Here is a 21,141-nt window from a genome sequence, read left to right as displayed (position 1 = left end):
CAAGGGACACACCCCTTGGGAACACTTGTATATATACTACCCTGCATGCAATAAAGAATCTATCCCTGTCATTTGTCTCTGTTGTCTCTCCATTTGCCACTGAGTACTGCAATAGAACACAACAATGTCTTCACCACCGCCTTGTTCAAGTTCCTTACCGCTAGTTGCATTAGGTGGAAATAATGTTAATGAGGTCAGTTGTGCTTCATTTATGTAAAATATAGTGAGGTTAGGATTATATGTGACTTCACTTAGTAGAGACTTGTCATCCAGGACAATGATAAGGTACAAGACAAATCGAGGTTAGATAGGGAATCTATGGTACTATGTGATTTTTGGGAGGAGGAAGGGAGACATGATGTTCCAAGTGAGATGCAGATGTATTCTCAACTAGGACTCAATGAGGGGGAAAAGACACATGAAAATACAAGAGATGAAGCCGTTTTAGGTGGTACAAGTAATTTGGATCAATCGGAGCCTATTAATTTTGGAGACAACACTATAAACCAATCATTTGAAGACTACATGTCGGCGTTTTGGACCCACGAGGACCCTCAACCGACCAGTGAATTTGTCGTTGTGTGTCCCTGCCCAGATGGGTTGGTGCAAGATGGAACACAAGAGGGAGGATGAGGCTTATATTATCTTGCGACGGGGTGCTCGTAGTAGGGGTTACAAGCGTCGCGAGAGAGAGGGAGAGGGTCCGGCCCTGAGGTGAGCTGTTTGAGTTAGCCTCCTCTGTGTTTCTCCCACTCCGCCTCCCTTCAGGAAGGCCCTGGACATCCCCTTTTATAGATACAAGGAGATGATCCAGCTGTACAATGGGGGTGTAGCTATGTGCTAACGTGGCCGGCGGAGAAGTACTTGAGCCCTGTAGAAGCGCTGCTGGCGGTGCGGCAGGGGTCCTGCTGACGTTTCTTTGCTTTCGTAGAGAGTTGAGAACTATCGACGTCATGGACACACGCAGGGAACCATCATTACCTGTTACCGGAGTAATCTAGATGGGACACCGGTCTTGTTCCTTCGTAGCCTGAGGCAGCTAGCTAGGGGTAGGGTAATGATGTATCCCCAGGGGCGTAGTCGGTCCGAGGCCGAGGTCGGGCGAGGCGGAGACTTCTCCTGAGGCCGGGGCTGAGGTCGGGCGAGGATGTGACTCCTCCTGAGGCCGAGGCCCGGGGTCGGGTGAGGCGGAGACCTTCTCCCGTGGCCGAGGCTGAGGCCGAGGCCTAGGGTCGGGCGAGGCGGAGACCTTCTCCCGCGGCCGAGGCAGAGCTCCCTGTTGCGCCTGAGGCTGAACTCGGGGGAGGTCGTGACTTACTGTCGTTAGTTTTACCCTGGTGGTTGGCACAGTAGTCGGAACGGGGTGAATAGTGTTGTTTTCCTGTCAGAACGATCAGTAAAGGGGCGAAGTGACTACGGTCACTTCGACCTTGCCGACTGAGGCGTGTGTGTCAGGATAAGGTGTCAGGCGATCCCCGCATTAAATACGCATGCGATACGGTCGGTTGGTAAGGCGATTTGGCCGAGGTCGCTGCATGACAAAGTTTGCCCGAGCTTGGCTTTGGGCGAGCCGAGGGTGCGCCCACTGCCTGAGGAGGCCCTCGGGCGAGGCGTGAATCCGTCCGGGACTACTGTTCTTGCCCGACGCCGGGCTCGGGCGAGACAAGATCGCGTTTCTGAGGCTTCAACTTTGAACCGCGCTTACCGGTCTTTACGATCTGTTTTGAGGATGTTTTCCAGCCAGGTTAAGGAGCATTGGGGGTACCCCTAATTACGGTACCCGACAGTAGACCCCGAGCCTCGAATGGAGTGTAGGTACTCGCTTGGAGGTTCTGCTGGATTTTTTGCAAGGGGACCAGCCCTTCTCGGTCATATTTTGTTCCGATGGGTGCGCGCGAGCGCACCCGTCGGGTGTAGCCCCCGAGGCCTCGGAGGAGTGGTTTGACTCCTCTGAGGTCTTAATTCTTTTTGTGATGCCTCGATCGGCCTTGTTGTTCCCTCATGCGGCCTGGCCGCAGCCCAGGTGCATGGTCAGGCTCCAAGTTTTTAAGCTGGTTTGTCGACGTGGTCGATAATTTGGCCGTAGCCTGGTGCGAGAGCAGCCTCCGAGCCTCTGCACGGAGCAAGATGACGATCAAGGACTGTCTCGGCTTTTTATTGTACGCCCCTTCGTCGCCTTTCTGCAAGGAGGAACGAAGGGGAAAGCGCCATGTTACCCTCGGAGGGCACCGAACACGATGTTTCCAGTGAGTTGCTATCGGGTGATCCGAGTGGACGCCCGAGCCCCGTTCGATAAGGGTCGGCTAGTGGCCTAGAGGCGCGCTCCAAAAGTACCTGCAGGTGATTTGCTGGACCCGGACCCATTTGATAGGGTCCGAGGGCTCGGCGCCTCCCTCCGGTGGGATTCCATTACAAATCGTTCCCACTGGTCTCGGAAATGTCCTAGGGTACCTCAGGAGCGTAGCCCGAGCCTTGGCCATGTAACGAACGTACCCAGGGTCATCCCTGACTCTGCGTGCTCTGGGGCGGCTGTCGAACCCTTCCGAGGGGCCAGCCTTCGAACCCCTGATTAGTAAAGGGCTCGGAGCCCGAGTGCTCTAGGGCGGTTGCCGAGCCCCGCAGGGCGCAACCTTCGAACCCCTGATCAGTAGGAGGGCTCAGGGCCCACTTGCTTCGCTGAGAAGGATCCTTTCGAAATATCCCCCTTTTCTCGATCCCTGTGGCAAGAGAGAGAGAGAGAAAGGAAAAAGGATATAAATTTAAACAATGTGGCACACCTTTTTTGAGGCGGTCATCATGACGGAGACGAAAGAGCGCCCGCTTCGCCTGCCAGAGGTGTCGCGTGCCCTGCCAGGGAGTTAATGCGATAGGACGGGCGATTCGCGGGGCATCTGTTGCACGTGCGTGAGTCGTTCGAGGAACAGAAAAACCGTTTCACCTTCGAGTTTGAATTTCGCGACGGGTTCGGGCGAAGTTTTAGGTGGATCTCGCCTGGGCCTTTATATGCCTGGAAGAGGGGCCGGCGATGGTTCTTTACCCTGCCATTTGCGCTTGCCTTCTGCTTTGGTTTCTGCAACCTAAGAGAATAGTCAGAGAAGAGAAAACCGCGCACCTCATCCCCTCCGCCTCCACCGCTTCCGCTCGGCGATGGCCGATAAGGCGACCGTCGTTCCGCCACGCGCCCCGTGGCCTTTCTCCACTGTTACTGTGGAGGAGCTAGGGGCCCTTGTCACCGATGGTTTGCTCCGTCCTCTCTCCGGCGGGCCGCAACCTAAGTGGATGGCCCCCGAGAGCGAGGCCGACCTGACTCCGCCGCCGGGGTACGTGGTAAGTTTTATCCCCTTCCACGAGCAGGGGTTTGGGATGCCACGAGCCGCTTCATGCGGGCGCTCCCGCACTACTACGGGGTGGAGATGCATAACTTCAACCCTAACTCCATAGCGCAAGCGACCATTTTCGCAGCGGTTTGCGAGGGGTTTCTGGGGATTGACCCCCACTGGGACCTGTGGACCCACCTCTTCTCCGCGGAGTTCTTCGCCGCGTCGACGGACGTGAAGAAGGTCTGTATGGCGGTGCGGGCTGGTGGTTGCACCCTCTAGCTGAGGTCGGAGCGGGCAGCGCAGTACATCCCCGCCTCCCTTGTATCTTCGAACAAGGGGTGGCAGAACCGGTGGTTTTATCTCCAAAACGACGACGGGATGCTTCCGTCGTTTTCTCAATGAGTGGTGACTGCCGCCGGTAATAACTGGCGCTGGGGGCCACACGCGAGAACCAGGAGAAGCTCCATCCCATTCTGCGTGCCTTGCAGAAGCTACAAGCCACGAACCTTACCGCTGCGGGGGTCGTCGCCGCTATACATCGTCGGAGGGTGCTCCCCTTGGCAGAGCGGCGGTTGCGGCTTTCAGAGATGAAGTCGGGGGTTGATCTGGAGGGTCCGCGGATGTCCCCGACCCCCCTCTCCGCCGACGACCTCCTCAGGCGGGTAGCGGGTACGGTAGGGAGGCTGGACGCTGGCGTTCTCAGCCAGCCCGCGATGCGCCCCGACCGTGGGTATGTTTCCCTGGTAAGTGTCTGGTCCTCTTCCTGCTTTGTGCCGAGTTTTTTACGTTTTTAGCTCTTACTGTTGGAGTTTCATTCGTCCCCAGGGGTTGAGGAGTTTTAAACTCTCCCTTCCACCGGTCCTGGAGGACGCGGCGTACCGAACCGCGCGTAGGCTCGCCGCAGAGAAGGACAAGGAGTAGAAGGACGCGGAAAAGGCTCGAGCTCGTGAGAGGATGCGAGCTCGGGAAGCCTTGGAGAAGCGCCGTCGGAGGCAAGCGAGGGACAGGTTCCCGTTGGAGTCGTCGCCGGACACGCCTGACGACGACGACGATGATGATGATGACGAAGATGACGACATGGCTGCCCGGCTCGGCCTCAGCCCGGACCCGAGGTTGGGCCAGGGGTCGCCAAGCCAGCCTCTAGGTGGGCTGGCACCGCCAGTGTTTGGGGCCGGGACATCAGGGTCCCGGTTCGAGGAGCGGAGGCGGGCTGAGGGGGTACTTGACCCCTTGGCCGAGATAATTGGGGTGACTCCGGGGGGTCAGGCCGAGCCGCATGTCCCCCAAGAGCAAGCGCCTACGCCGGCCGTACAGGAGGTTGGTCCCATGGCCGTCGTGACGACGCCTGGGCAGGTCGCCCCCTCGGTGCCTCGGGCGTCCGAGGTGGAAGCGGCGTCAAAGCCGGCTGCGAGGCAACCTTCGACAGCGCCTGCGGAGACCGGGGCCCGAGGGGTGTCCCCGCAGGCACGGTTGGCCTTGCCCCGGAGCGGGTAAGTATCTGAGGATACCTCTGCTTCAGTTTCTCCGCTATGTGTCTTGAACTTGCCTTCTCTCTCTTTCAGCAAGCGAAGGCAGAGCTCGGCTAGTCTGGCCCCCATGAAGGACCTTAAGACGAGGCCGGCCTCTGCAGCCGGTGTTGCGGCACGCCACGCCGGTTGGCTGGCCTCCGCACAAGGCACCCTCCGGCAGGGGCCCAGGCGGCGCGGGTCGCCCTGGGGCAAGCCTCCCAGGTTGACCCCCCTGTTGGAGCAGCCATCATGCCGGGGGAGGCTGTTGACGCGGCCGCGGCTCTGAGCCTGCCTGTCTTGTTGCCGGCGCTGGCATCGATTCCCGCCGAGGCCGTTGCTGATTCGCCCGCGGAGCCGCCTGTTGCTGTCGATGTCGGGATGGCTGAGGTGCCCCCGCCCCTGGTCATCCCCGACCTCCCCGTTCTCGACTGCAGGAGAGGGCGGCCGTCGTTGCCGAGGTCGGGGAGCGGAGGCCTGTCACCTTAGCCGAGGAGAGGCCCGATACATCGACTGCGGTGGTACCCGATGCATCGACAGCAGGGGGACCCGATGCCTCGGTGGAGGGGCGCGCAGAACCGTGGCCCGTCTTGGGGAGCAGCGGTCTTATCCCCACACAGCTCAATCCCAATGAGTGGTGTGGGCAGCTGCTCCTGTTCTAGAGCCGCGAAACCTTGGAGCCCCTCCTCTCCCTCAATGATGAGTCGAAGGAGCAGTCTCGGAATAATTTCTGTGAATATACCGAGGCGACGATGAGGTCGCTTCGGTCGACCATGGAAATCCTTTCCAGGGACGTCCCCAGGGTCTTCCTGGTAAGGATTTTGATGGACACCTTACGTGATCAGGGCATTCTTTGTGATATCCTGTTTTCCTTCCTCAGGAGCTTGCGAACGTGAGCACCGCCAAGTCGTTGTTCATCCGCCGCGAGAGCGACGTCTAGGATTCGCTGCGGTCCCAGTGGGCCGCGCTTACTGAGGCCAATGAGCGCCTTGCCCAACGAAGCGCCGAGGTGGCGGACCTTCGGCTGCTCTGTGATGAGCTGAAGTCGGAGGCAGCGGCGGCGCGGATAGAGACAACGTCGGCACGAGCTGAGGCTTCATTGGCCCGGGAGCAGGTGGCTTCCCAGGCCGAGGAGATGCAGCAGTGGCAGCTAGAGCTTGGCCAGGTCACCAGCGAGTGGGACCAATCCCGGAGCCAAGCTGTCGAGGCCGTGAGCCGGGTTGAGGCCCTTGGGGGACAGCTGGCTGAGGCCACGGAGCGGCTAGCCGAGGCGTCCGCTCGGGCCGGGACCCTTGCGGAGGGCCTGGCCGTGGCCATCGGGTCTGCCCAGTCCGCCCAAGCCATGGCTTCACAGCAGCGTGGCCGGGCCGAAGGTCTGTTTTGTCTGCTTTGTGACTTTGTTTTTGTCTTCATTCTTCTCCTCGTGTCTGAAGAACATTGTCCAGCTGTCTGCAGGGTTCGAGACGGCTCTTAACGAGTCCATTAAGAACTGCAAGGCGCTTGCCTAGGCGGCTGAGCAGAAGGAGGTCGACCGCGTGGCCATGTCCGAGGCTATCTCGGCATTTTGTCGGGCCTTCGGCCTCGACGACGTCCCCTCGGGTAGCTCCCCCCAGAGTCACCTGCGGGCCTTGGGCGGCCATGTGCGCAGCAGACTCCGCGGGGCGCTGCACCATGGCGTTAGGCGGGCCTTCGCCGTCCTCGCTTCCCACTACGACGTGGATCTAGAGCGGGTCAGCGAGGGGTACTGCTTACCCGATGAAGAGGAGGCTGCCTTAGCCGAGGTCCAAAGGCTTGACGCGGTTGTCAAGTGCCCAAGCGCGGCGCTAGCTTCCTCCTTTGAGGTGGAGATCCTTCCGCCCGTGTCGCCGTCTGAGGCCGGGCCAGATCCTGCCGAGGGTGGAAACGACACCGAGGGTGCTGCTCCTCCCCCTGCCGATACCTGAGCCTGTAGGAACAGTTTGTTTTAACTATGCGTATGTTTCTTGTGGCTGCTGAGGCCTAAACATTTTTAGTGTCAGAGTATAAAGCTGTGTTTTCTTTCCTCTTGTTTCTTGCGTTAGGACTTGTTCGTCGGTAGCAGAATCACTTATCCGAGCGTGAGTTACTTTTCGTGGAAGGTGATGAATGAGGTATCCGTATCCCGGAGGCGTAGGAGTCCCTCGGCTCGGTCAGCCTTGCCATTTAAGGTTCCTCTCGTCGTTTTTAGGATTTCGTTATCGATATAGTCGAAAAGCACGGAAGTCGTTTTGGCGGAAAACTTTTCCGAGGAAAATTTTGACGCAGAGGGGGTTCCCCCCTTCTAGCCCCCGAGGGAGGTTCAGTTTTTGCTGAGGCAAGGCTGATCCTCCCTTGACGGTTAGACTTTATTTATACACGTAAAGAAAGCGAGATACATGAACGACTTGAAACATTTTAAGGGTAGAAGCGACGTAGTTGTTGGATGTTCCAAGCGTTGCTGTAGACTTCGCCTCGATCGTTGGCCAGCTTGTATGTCCCGGGCTTCAAAATCTTGGCGATGATGAACGGCCCTTCCCAGAGAGGAGTAAGCTTGTGGCGCCCTCGGGCGTCTTGTCGCAACCAAAGTACCAAGTCTCCCACTTGGAAGCCTCGGGGCCGAACCCTTCGGGCGTGGTAGCGTCGCAGAAACTGCTGGTACCGTGCCGAGTGTAGTAAGGCTACGTCTCGAGCCTCTTCCAGCTGGTCCAATGAATCCTCTCGGCTGGTCTGGTTGTTTTGGTCGTCGTATGCCTTTGTCCTCGGGGAACCGTATTCCAAGTCCGTGGGTAAGATGGCCTCGGCCCCATAGACTAGGAAAAACGGCGAGAAGCCCGTGGCCCGGCTCGGCGTCGTTCTCAGACTCCAAACCACCGAGGGTAGTTCTTTTATCCACCGCTTGCCAAACTTGTTGAGGTCATTGTAGATCCTCGGTTTTAGTCCCTGCAAAATCATGCCATTGGCGCGCTCCACCTGCCCATTTGTCATAGGGTGAGCCACGGCGGCCCAGTCCACACGGATGTGGTGGCCTTCGCAAAAGTCCAGGAACTTTTTCCCAGTGAACTACGTGCCGTTGTCGGTGATGATGGAATTTGGGATCCCAAAGCGATGGATGATATTTGTGAAGAACGCCACCGCCTGCTCGGACTCGATGCTGGTTAAGGGTTGGACTTTGATCCATTTGGAGAATTTGTCGATCGCGACCAGCAGGTGCGTGAAGCCCCCGGGTGCCTTCTGCAAGGGACTCATGAGGTCCAGACCCCATACGACAAACGACCAAGTGTTAGGTATTGTCTGCAGGGTCTGAGCGGGCAGGTGCGTCTGTCTCGCGTAGAATTGACACCCTCGGCAGAATCGTACGATTCTAGTGGCGTCGGTGTGGGGGACAGATATCCCCCGGGTCCACCGGAAGGGTAAAAGACCTCACGAGAGGCCCAAGAGCCCAATGAATCGTAAGATCATTCCTTCATGGGCCTGGGGAGGGACGATCAGTAAAGCAGATTGATGTAAGGCCGGATTGGTGCAAGCCCGGACGACCCCACAGCGTTAAGCAAGCGACCACAACAGAAGATCCGACTTTCCCGCGCTGGAGCCCCATGCAACGGAACCAGACGAGGATAGGTCGGCAGAATCATAGGAAGATAGACTCAAACGGTTCACTATCTTTTAGGTGCACATTGTTATCATATCCACGTGTATTGCCCCACGGTTGAATATATAAGGCCTAGGGGGCACCCCTTCAAAGGGATCGACCCCATTACCATTCAACCATCCACCTCAACTCTCTACGCTTTAGAGAGCAACCTTGTAACCCCGTATACAAAGCATACTCACCAGGACGTAGGGTGTTACGCATCTCAAAGCGGCCCGAACCTGTAAACATCGTCCATCGTCCCTCGTGCATCTGGCACGAACCATTTTGCTACAGTCGGCGACACCGTCCTACTCCTAAAACACCTCGAGGGGCAACCCCGGGTGTGCGGTCGGACCCAAAACACCGACAGTCGGCCACCGCGGTCGGCCAGTAGAAACCTTATCGGAAAGCGTTTCCCACAAGGGTCCGAGGTGCTGCATGGTGACCGCAAGCTCCCGAGTGTATTTCTTGTAACAGCTCTTGTCCTTGGGCGACAGATATGCATCGTTGGAGAATGCCTGAGGGGCTGCGGTGGTACAACTCTTTTTCATCACCCAGTAAAACGAATGACTTGGCGTGCCGTGCCAGTCGGCGAGCTTCGGCCTTGTCGAGGGGCAGCTCTCCTCGGAGGAGATATTCAAGGTACGGGGTCTGCCAGTTCAGGTTTGGCGTAACCACGTGCTGCTCTCTCTCGACGCGCAGGGCCTCACCCTCGGCGGCCAAGGGTACCTCGGGCTGGGCCGAGGTCCCCTCGGGTTCGGGCGCGTCGTCAGTTTGATAGATGGTTGATATACGTCCCTGGAGAAGACGTTCGGGGGAACCGTCGTCCGCCCCGAGGCTATTTTAGCTAGCTCATCCGTAGTCTCGTTGTACCGTCGAGCGATATGGTTGAGTTCTAGCCCGTAGAACTTATCTTCCAAGTGCCGAACTTCGTTGCAGTATGCCTCCATTTTTCGATCGCGGCAATGGGAGTTCTTCATGACTTGGTCAATAACAAGCTGCGAGTCGCCACGAGCGTCGAGGCGTCGAACCCCTAGCTCGGGGGCGATGCGCAACCCATTAACCAAAGCCTCGTATTCGGCCACGTTGTTTGACGCCGAAAAATGGAGGCGTATCACGTAGCGCACATGTTTCCCAAGGGGTGAGATGAAGAGCAAGCCAGCACCTGCTCTGGTTTTCATAAGCGACCCATCGAAGTACATGGTCCAAAGTTCGGCCTGGATTGGAGCTGTTGGCAATTGGGTGTCGACCCATTCAGCCAGGAAGTCTGCCAAGACTTGAGATTTTATGGCCTTTCGAGGGGCGAATGAAAGTGTTTCGCCCATGAGTTCCACTACCCATTTTGCTATCCTACCCGAGGCCTCTCGGCACTGGATGATCTCTCCCAGGGGGAAGGATGACACCACAGTCACCGGATGAGACTCGAAGTAGTGTCACAACTTTCGCCATGTTAGAATTACTACGTACAGTAGCTTCTGGATTTGTGGGTAGCGGATCTTGGTCTCGGATAGCACCTTGTTGATGAAGTAGACCGGCCTCTGGATGAGCAGTGCATGCCCTTCTTCTCGTCTCTTGACTATGACTGCGACGCTGACCACCTGAGTGGTTGTGGCTACGTAAATCAAGAGGGCTTCTCCCGCAGCGGGGGGCACCAAGATGGGCGCATTAGTAAGGAGTGTCTTTAAGTTTCCGAGGGCTTCTTCGGCCTCGGGGGTCCAAGTGAAGCGCTCGACCTTCCTTAAGAGGCGGTACAAGGGCAATCCTTTCTCGCCAAGGCGTGAGATGAAGCGGCTCAGAGCCGCAAGGCATCCCATGACCCTTTGTACTCCTTTTAAATCTTTGATAGGTCCCATGTTGGTGATGGCCGCAATTTTCTCCGGGTTGGCCTCGATGCCCCGTTCAGAGACGATGAACCCTAGGAGCATGCCTCGGGGGACTCCAAAGACACACTTCTTAGGATTGAGTTTTATGCACTTCGCTCTTAGACACCTGAATGTTATCTCAAGGTCAGAGAGGAGGTCGGAGGCTTTCCTCGTTTTGACAACGATGTCATCGATGTAAGCCTCGACCGTTCTGCCGATGTGCTCTCCAAACACGTGGTTCATGCACCTTTGGTACGTTGCACCTGCATTCCTCAAGCCAAATGTCATAGTAGTATAACAATACATGCCAAAAGGTGTGATAAAAGAAGTCGCGAGCTGGTCGGATTCTTTCATCTTGATTTGGTGATAGCCTGAATAGGCATCGAGGAAAGACAGGGTTTCACATCCAGCAGTGGAGTCAACAATTTGATCGATGCGAGGCAGAGGGTAGGGAACCTTCGGACATGCTTTATTTAACCCAGTGTAGTCTATGCACATCCTCCATTTCCCACCTTTTTTCTTTACAAGCACATGGTTAGCTAACCATTCTGGATGGAATACCTCTTTGATGAACCCTGCAGCCATTAGCTTGTGAACCTCCTCGCCTATGGCCCTGCGCTTTTCTTCATCAAAACGGCGCAGGTGCTGCTTCACGGGTCGGGCACCGGCTCGGATGTCTAGTGAGTGCTCGGCAACATCCCTCGGTATGCCGGGCATGTCCGAGGGACTCCACACAAAAAATTTGGCGTTTGCACAGAGAAAGTCGACGAGCACTGCTTCCTATTTGGGGTCGAGCTCGGAGCCGATCCTGACTTTCTTGCCGGCGTCGTTGCTGGGGTCGAGAGAGACGAACTTAACCGCCTCAGCTGGTTCGAAGTTGCCGGCGTGCCGCTTCGCGTCGGGCGCCTCTTTGGAGAGGCAATCCAGGTCGGCGATGAGAGCTTCAGACTCGGTGATGGCCTCGGCGTACTCCACGCATTCCACGTCATACTCGTAAGCATGGCGGTACATGGATCCGACGGTGATGGTTCCCTTGGGGCCTGGCATCTTGAGCTTGAGGTACATGTAGTTGGGGACGGCCATGAACTTGGTGCAGCACGGTCTCCCCAACACCGCGTGATAGGTCCCTCGGAACCCGACCACCTCGAAAGTGAGGGTTTCATTTCGAAAGTTGGAGGGAGTTCCAAAGCAGACGGGCAAATCAAGTTGCCCAAGGGGCAGGACGCGCTTGCCGGGGACAATCCCGTGAAAGCGCGCTGCACCGGCCCGGATCGTGGACAGATCAACCCCCAACAGCCCTAGGGTCTCGACGTAGATGATGTTGAGGCTGCTGCCTCCGTCCATGAGGACCTTGGTGAGCCTAGCGTTGCTGATGACGGGGTCGACGACAAGCGGGTACCTTCCTGGGCTCGGTACGCAGTCGGGGTGGTCGCCTTGGTCGAAGGTAATGGGTTTGTCAAACCAGTCTAGGTAGACTGGCGCTGCTACCTTCACCGAGCAGACCTCCCGGCGCTCATGCTTGCGGTGTCGAGCCGAAGCATTCGCCACATGCCCGCCGTAGATTATGAAGCAGTTGTGGACCCCTGGGAACTCCTCTTCCTTGTCGCCCCCCTTCTTGTTGTTGCCTTGGTCCTTGCCACCTTCTGCCGAGGGTCCCGCCTTATTGATGTAACGCCGGAGCATGTCACACTCTTCAAGGGTGTGCTTGACGGGACCCCTGTGATAGGGGCACGACTCCTTGAGCATTTTGTCGAACATGTTGGCCCCTCTGGGAGGCTTCCGAGGATTCCTGTGCTCGGCAGCAGCGACGAGATCCGCGTCAATGGCGTCGGGTTTTGCTTGCGCCTTCTTCCTGGTCTTCTTCTTCGTGCCACGCTGGACGGACGCCTCGGGGGTGTCTTCCTTCTATCTTCCCTGAGGCTGCTTGTCCTTCCGGAAGATGGCTTCGACCACATCCTGACTAGAGGCGAACTTGGTGGCTATGTCCATCAATTCGCTCGCCTTGGTGGGAGTCTTGCGTCCCAGTTTGCTCACCAGGTCCCGGCAAGTGGTGCCGGCGAGGAATGCCCCGATGACTGTCACACCTGGTTTTGGAAGGCAAACCGAATGCGAACTATGTACGTGCCAGGATCAGAACTCACGTACACAGCGATTACATAAATGAACATCATCACACAATGCTCGAATAATAACATAAAAGAGTACTTATTACATCACCGAGTCATAGACATCCACATAGTCATTGTCTTAACAAGTAAATCAAAGTACTAGCGAAACGCAGTAAAGATAAGGCCTTCACAGGCAGCTGACTGGGGGTTGCCGCCAACCCACACCTAGAATTCATCGTAGTCTTGGAACTCCTGGAAGTCTCCTTCCACGGCTTCTCCTTCTCCTGAGCAGTGGTTACAATGCGGACAACCTGGTGTTTTGTGGTAAAGCAAGGATGAGTACACATCAACGTACTCAGCAAATGTCCCGTTTGGCTGAAGTGGACTAGCTTTATGTGGGGTTAGGCTCAAGCAGTTGCTTTTAGTTGGTCAGGTATTTATCATTAGTAGGAGCCAGATTTTAGCATTAACCAACCCGTAAACCATTTCCTCATCGAGGAACAACATCATCATAGTCGAACCAAAACCATAACATAATCCTTGTATCTCGAACCATCTGTATCTCTAATCAAAGAGGATCCCAAGGCTGCTCTTAACCGTGAGCACGGCTGATATACCAGTTTCACTACCCTCTGCAGAGGTTGCACACTTTACCCATGAGTCATGATTCCCTTTCTACCCGGGGAGAGCTAATCCCCATTGACCACTACCTAGGTGGTCCGGCAGGGCATCACTACGTAGCTTTTACAAAGATTCCCTAGAGATCATAGCTGCCCGTTAGGTTTCTCCAGTTTGATAAACACAGTACCCCTCCCCGCAGGAGAGTGACTAACAAAGAGCAAAACGAAAGAACCTCGGCACTCAGCCTCGGCAGAGCAAGCACTGTGCCTGGACCCCATTGACGGCACGACGGCTAAGCAACTACACCTCTAGTTCATCTAATTAATCAGCTAAGGGCATCCCATTTCACCCTCAATGGTTGCACTGTTATCCCGGGTGGTCTCTCAACGAACCAGTCCTTACGGAGAGGTACTCAGGAAACAGCCTGAGCCCCCTAGAGTATCACAAGATCATCAACATCATCAGGATAACAGTATCATAAATAGTCACATCATGTTCATTGATTATGTTAAAGCGATAGCAAAGTGCTAACCATAATAGCCCATAAGGTCATCAAGGATAAAGTAAAATGTAAAGCTAGTCAATCCTTAGGTTTCAAGTAAGTAGTGCGGGGTAGTAAGTTATAAATGAATAGGACATAATGGGACAGAGGACACTTGCCTTCACCAAACTGCTGATCAGGGACTTCCTCTGCAACTTCCTCGGGAAACACAGACTGCTCGTTGTCTACGTAAAGTAATCATTCACACTATGCACTTGGGAAGATAACAAACAAAAAGCAACATTCCAAACATATGCAGCAGAGAGATCACAAGTTCATAGTTGAAAAGGGATAGGCACTCTGGTGTTCCCTAGGTCTGGAGTAGAGGACTATACAAAGTGATTCATTATCCACTAATCAAGTTTAAGTCAGTGGTGGAATTAAATCATTACCTGGTTTTAAGCTCCTAAACTTAGGTGTTTAGGTCCATAAACTTAAGTAATCCAACTTTTATTAAAGTCTACCAATTTCTAATTATCTCAAATAAGGTTCCAATAGTCTTAATCCTATCCTAGTGATTAACTATTAATTGGTACATGGAAACAGCAGGGAAACATTGTTTGAATAGATAGACAAAAACATAATGAGCATTTTGCAATTTGAAGCACCTCATTTGGAGTTCATATGACAAAGTTATGAATTTTACAAGTTTGGGGATTAAAATTATACCCTAAATACCTATTGATAGTCGCCTAGAGGGGGGGTGAATAGGGCGAAACTGAAATTTACAAATATAAACACAACTACAAGCCGGGTTAGCGTTAGAAATAAAAACGAGTCCGCGAGAAAGGGCGCAAAACAAATCCCAAGCGAATAAGCAAGTGAGACACGGAGATTTGTTTTACCGAGGTTCGGTTCTTGCAAACCTACTCCCCGTTGAGGAGGCCACAAAGGCCGGGTCTCTTTCAACCCTTCCCTCTCTCAAACGGTCCCTTGGACCGAGTGAGCTTTTCTTCTCAAATCAAAGCCGGGAACAAAACTTCCCCGCAAGGGCCACCACACAATTGGTGCCTCTTGCCTTGATTACAATGGAGTTGTGATCTCAAGAACAAGTGAGAAAGAAAAGAAGCAATCCAAGTGCAAGAGCTCAAATGAACACGGCAAATCACTCTCACTAGTCACTAGGGTTTTGTGTGGAGTTGGAGAGGATTTGATCTCTTTAGTGTGTCTAGAATTGAATGCTAGAGCTCTTGTAGTAGTTGAGAAGTGGAAAACTTGGATACCATGAATGGTGGGGTGGTTGGGGTATTTATAGCCCCAACCACCAAACTTGATCGTTGGCTGGAGGCGTCTGCTCGATGGCGCACCGGACAGTCCGGTGCACACCGGACAGTCCGGTGCCCCTGCCACGTCATCAGTGCCGTTGGATTCTGACCGTTGGAGCTTCTGACTGATGGGCCCTCCTGGATGTCCGGTGCACACCGGACATGTACTGTTTGATGTCCGGTGCACCGGTATGGGCATGCCTGACATCTGCGCGCGCTGCGCGCGCATTAAATGCACCGCAGGGAGCCGTTGGCGCCGAAGGGAGCCGTTGCTCCGCTGGTACACCGGACAGTCCGGTGCACACCGGACAGTCCGGTGAATTTTAGCGGAGCGGCTGCCGCGCGAACCCGAGGCTGGCGAGTTCCGGAGACCGCGCTTCCTTGGAGCACCGGACATGTCCGGTGCACACCGGACAGTCCGGTGAATTATAGCGTGCCGGCTTCCGAGAATTCCCGAGGGCGAAGAGTTTGAGTCTGAGTCCCCTGGTGCACCGGACAGGTACTGTTCACTGTCCGGTGGCACACCGGACAGTCCGGTGCGCCAGACCAGGGGTGCCCTCGGTTGCCCCTTTGCTCCTTTATTGAATCCAAAACTTGGTCTTTTTATTTGCTGAGTGTGAACCTTTTACACCTGTATAATCTATACACTTGGGCAAACTAGTTAGTCCAAAGATTTGTGTTGGGCAATTCAATCACCAAAATTATTTAGGACTTAGGTGTAAGCCTAATTCCCTTTCAATCTCCCCCTTTTTGGTGATTGATGCCAACACAAACCAAAGCAAATATAGAAGTGCATAATTGAATTAGTTTGCATAATGTAAGTGTAAAGGTTGCTTGGAATTGAGCCAATATTACTACTAACAAGATATGCATGGAATGTTCCTTTCTTATGTAACATTTTGGACCACGTTTGCACCACGAGTTTTGTTTTTGCAAATTCTTTTGCAAATCCTTTTCAAAGTTCTTTTGCAAGTAGTCAAAGGTAAATGAATAAGAGTTTGCAAAGCATTTTCAAGATTTCAAATTTTCTCCCCTCGTTTTAAATGCTTTTCCTTTGACTTAACAAAACTCCCCCTAAATTAAAGCCTCCTCTTAGTGTTCAAGAGGGTTTTGATGTACTACTTTCTCCCCCTTTTGAACATAATAGGATACCAATTGATAAATACTTTTAAGTTTTTGAAATTGGTGGTGGTGCGGTCCTTTTGCTTTGGGCTCATTTCTCCCCCTTTTTGGCATGAATCGCCAAAAAAACGGAATTATTAGAGCCCTCTATAGTGTTTTTCTTCCTCTTTGGTCATAAATGAATGAGTTAAGATTATACCAAAGACGAAGTCCGGTCCTTTTGCTTTTGAGCTTTTACTCTCTCCCCCAAGGATGAAGTCCTTTTCTTTGATGCTCGTTTCTCCCCCAAGGAATAGAGAGTTGCTCGGAGTGATGGCGAAGTATGAGTTACGGAGTGGAAGCCTTTTTCTTCGCCGAAGACTCCAATTCCCTTTCAATACACCTATGACTTGGTTTGAAATAGACTTGAAAACGCATGAGTCATAGCATATGAAAGAGACATGATCAAAGGTACATTTATGAGCTATGTGTGCAAGCTAGCAAAAGAAATTTCTAGAATCAAGAATATTGAGCTCATGCCTAAGTTTGGTAAAAGTTTGTTCATCAAGAGGCTTGGTAAAGATATCGGCTAATTGATCTTTAGTGTTAACATAAGAAATCTCGATATCTCCCTTTTGTTGGTGATCCCTAAGAAAATGATACCGAATGGCTATGTGCTTAGTGCGGCTATGCTCGACGGGATTGTCGGCCATTTTGATTGCACTCTCATTATCACATAGCAAAGGGACTTTGGTTAATTTGTAATCGTAGTCCCGCAGGGTTTGCCTCATCCAAAGCAATTGCGCGCAACAATGTCCTGCGGCAATGTACTCGGCTTCGGCGGTGGAAAGAGCGACCGAATTTTGCTTCTTTGAAGCCCAAGACACCAAGGATCTTCCCAAGAACTGGCAAGTCCCTGATGTGCTCTTCCTATTAATTTTGCACCCCGCCCAATCGGCATCCGAATAACCAATCAAATCAAATGTGGATCCCCGAGGGTACCAAAGCCCAAACTTAGGTGTGTAAGCCAAATATCTCAAGATTCGTTTTACGGCCGTAAGGTGTGATTCCTTAGGGTCGGATTGGAATCTTGCACACATGCAAACGGAAAGCATAATGTCCGGTCGAGATGCACATAAATAAAGCAATGAACCAATCATCGACCGGTATACCTTTTGATCCACGGACTTACCTCCCGTGTCGAGGTCGAGATGCCCATTAGTTCCCATGGGTGTCTTGATGGGTTTGGCATCCTTCATCCCAAACTTAGCAAGAATGTCTTGAGTGTACTTCGTTTGGCTAATGAAGGTGCCTTCTTGGAGTTGCTTCACTTGAAATCCTAAGAAATACTTCAACTCCCCCATCATAGACATCTCGAATTTCTGTGTCATAATCCTACTAAACTCCTCACATGTAGACTCGTTAGTAGACCCAAATATAATATCATCAACATAAATTTGGCATACAAACAAGTCATTTTCAAGAGTTTTAGTAAAGAGTGTAGGATCGGCCTTGCCAACTTTGAAGCCATTAGAAATAAGGAAATCTCTTAGGCATTCATACCATGCTCTTGGGGCTTGCTTGAGCCCATAAAGCGCCTTAGAGAGCCTATAAACATGGTTAGGATACTCACTGTCTTCAAAGCCGGGAGGTTGCTCAACATAGACCTCTTCCTTGATTGGTCCGTTGAGGAAGGCACTTTTCACGTCCATTTGATAAAGCTTAAAGCCATGGTAAGTAGCATAGGCCAATAATATTCGAATTGACTCAAGCCTAGCTACGGGTGCATAGGTTTCACCGAAATCCAAACCTTCGACTTGTGAATACCCTTTGGCCACGAGTCGAGCTTTGTTCCTTGTCACCACACCATGCTCATCTTGCTTGTTGCGGAAGACCCATTTGGTTCCTACAACATTTTGGTTAGGACGTGGAACTAAATGCCATACCTCATTTCTAGTGAAGTTGTTGAGCTCCTCTTGCATCGCCACCACCCAATCCGAATCTTGAAGTGCTTCCTCTACCCTGTGTGGCTCAATAGAGGAAACAAAAGAGTAATGTTCACAAAAATGAGCAACACGAGATCTAGTGGTTACCCCCTTATGAATATCGCCAAGGATGGTGTCGACGGGGTGATCTCGTTGGATTGCTTGGTGGACTCTTGGGTGTGGCGGTCTTGGTTCTTCCTCATCCTCCTTTTCTTGATCAATTGCATCTCCCCCTTGATCATTGCCATCATCTTGAGGTGGCTCATCTTCTTGATTTTGCCCTTCATCAACTTGAGCTTCATCCTCATTTTGAGTTGGTGGAGATGCTTGCATGGAGGAGGACGGTTGATCTTGTGCATTTGGAGGCTCTTCGGATTCCTTAGGACACACATCCCCAATGGACATGTTCCTTAACGCTATGCATGGAGCCTGTTCTTCACCTATCTCATCAAGATCAACATGCTCTACTTGAGAGCCGTTAGTTTCATCAAACACAACGTCACATGAGACTTCAACTAGTCCAGTGGACTTGTTAAAGACCCTATATGCCCTTGTGTTTGAGTCATAACCAAGTAAAAAGCCTTCTACAGTTTTGGGAGCAAATTTAGATTTTCTACCTCTTTTAACAAGAATAAAGCATTTGCTACCAAAAACTCTAAAATATGAAATGTTGGGCTTTTTACCGGTTAGGAGTTCATATGATGTCTTCTTGAGGATTCGGTGAAGATATAACCGGTTGATGGCGTAGCAGGCGGTGTTGATCGCTTCGGCCCAAAACCGGTCCGGTGTCTTGTACTCATCAAGCATGGTTCTTGCCATGTCCAATAGAGTTCGATTCTTCCTCTCCACTACACCATTTTGTTGTGGAGTGTAGGGAGAAGAGAACTCATGCTTGATGCCCTCCTCCTCAAGGAAGCTTTCAATTTGAGAGTTCTTGAACTCCGTCCCATTGTCGCTTCTAATTTTCTTGATCCTTAAGCCGAACTCATTTTGAGCTCGTCTCAAGAATCCCTTTAAGGTTTCTTGGGTTTGAGATTTTTCCTGTAAAAAGAATACCCAAGTGAAGCGAGAATAATCATCCACAATAACAAGACAATACTTACTCCCGCCGATGCTTATGTAAGCAATCGGACCGAATAGATCCATGTGGAGTAGCTCAAGTGGCATGTCGGTTGTCATGATGTTCTTGTGTGGATGATGGACTCCAACTTGCTTCCCTGCCTGGCATGCGCTACAAATCCTGTCTTTCTCAAAATGAACATTTGTTAATCCTAAAATGTGCTCTCCCTTTAGAAGCTTATGAAGATTCTTCATCCCAACATGGGCTAGTCGGCGGTGCCAGAGCCAACCCATGTTAGTCTTAGCAATTAAGCATGTGTCAAGTTCAGCTCTATCAAAATCTACTAAGTATAGCTGACCCTCTAACACACCCTTAAATGCTATTGAATCATCACTTCTTCTAAAGACAGTGACACCTGCATCAGTAAAAAGACAGTTGTAGCCCATTTGACATAATTGAGAGACGGAAAGCAAATTGTAATCTAAGGAATCAACAAGAAAAACATTGGAAATAGAATGGTCAGGAGATATAGAAATTTTACCAAGTCCTTTGACCAAACCTTGATTTCCATCCCCGAATGTGATAGCTCGTTGGGGATCTTGGTTTTTCTCATATGAGGAGAACATCCTTTTCTCCCCTGTCATGTGGTTTGTGCACCCGCTGTCGAGTATCCAACTTGAACCCCCGGATGCATAAACCTACAAAACAATTTTAGTTCTTGACTTTAGGTACCCAAACTGTTTTGGGTCCTTTGGCATTAGAAACAAGAACTTTGGGTACCCAAACACAAGTCTTGGAACCCTTGTGTTTGCCCCCAACAAACTTGGCAACGACCTTGCCGGATTTGCTAGTAAGCACATAAGATGCATCAAAAGTTTTAAATGAAATGGCATGATCATTTGATGCATTAGGAATTTTCTTCTTAGGCAACTTAGCATGGGTTGGTTGCCTAGAACTAGATGTCTCACCCTTATACATATAAGCATGATTAGGGCCAGAGTGAGACTTCCTAGAATGAGTCTTTCTAATTTTGCTCTCAGGATAGCCGGCAGGGTACAAAATGTAACCCTCGTTATCCTGAGGCATGGGAGCCTTGCCCTTAACAAAGTTAGATAAGTTCTTTGGAGGGGCATTAAGTTTGACATTGTCTCCTCTTTGGAAGCCAATGCCATCCTTGATGCCAGGGCGTCTCCCATTATAGAGCATACTTCTAGCAAATTTAAATTTTTCATTTTCTAAGTTATGCTCGGCAATTTTAGCATCTAGTTTTGCTATATGATCATTTTGTTGTTTAATTAAAGCCATATGATCATGAATAGCATCAATATCAACATTTCTACATCTAGTACAAATAGTTACATGCTCAATGGTAGATGTAGATGGTTTGCAAGAATTAAGTTCAACAATCTTAGCACGAAGTATATCATTCTTATCTCTAAGATCGGCAATTGTAATTTTGCAAACATCAAAATCTTTAGCCTTAGCAATCAAATTTTCATTCTCTAATCTAAGGCTAGCAAGAGAAATGTTTAACTCTTCAATCCTAGCAAGCAAATCATCATTATTATCTCTAGGATTGGGAATTGAAACATTACAAACATGAGAATCAACCTTAGCATTTAAACTAGCATTTTCATTTCTAAGGTTGTCAATCATCTCACGGCAAGTGCTTAGCTCACTAGATAATTTTTCACATTTTTCTACTTCTAGAGCATAAGCCTTTTTAACCTTAACATGTTTCTTGTTTTCTTTAATTAGACAATCCTCTTGGGAGTCCAAAAGGTCATCCTTTTCATGAATAGCACTAACTAATTCATTTAATTTTTCTTTTTGAGCTATGTTAAGGTTGGCGAAAAGGGAACGCAAATTATCCTCCTCATCACTAGCATTATCATCACTAGAAGATTCATATTTAGTGGAGGAGTTAGATTTAACCTTTTTCCGTTTGCCGTCCTTTGCCATGAGGCACTTGTGGCCGACGTTGGGGAAGAGGAGTCCCTTGGTGACGGCGATGTTGGCGGCGTCCTCGTCGGAGGAGGAGTCGCTTGAGCTTTCGTCGGAATCCCATTCCCGACAAACATGGGCATCGCCGCCCTTCTTCTTGTAGTACCTTTTCTTCTCCTTTCTTCTCCCCTTCTTGTCGTC

Source organism: Zea mays, chromosome 2 (genome assembly GCF_902167145.1).
Source record: "Zea mays cultivar B73 chromosome 2, Zm-B73-REFERENCE-NAM-5.0, whole genome shotgun sequence".
NCBI classification, from domain to species: domain Eukaryota; kingdom Viridiplantae; phylum Streptophyta; class Magnoliopsida; order Poales; family Poaceae; genus Zea; species Zea mays.
This window is presented reverse-complemented; position numbering follows the sequence as displayed.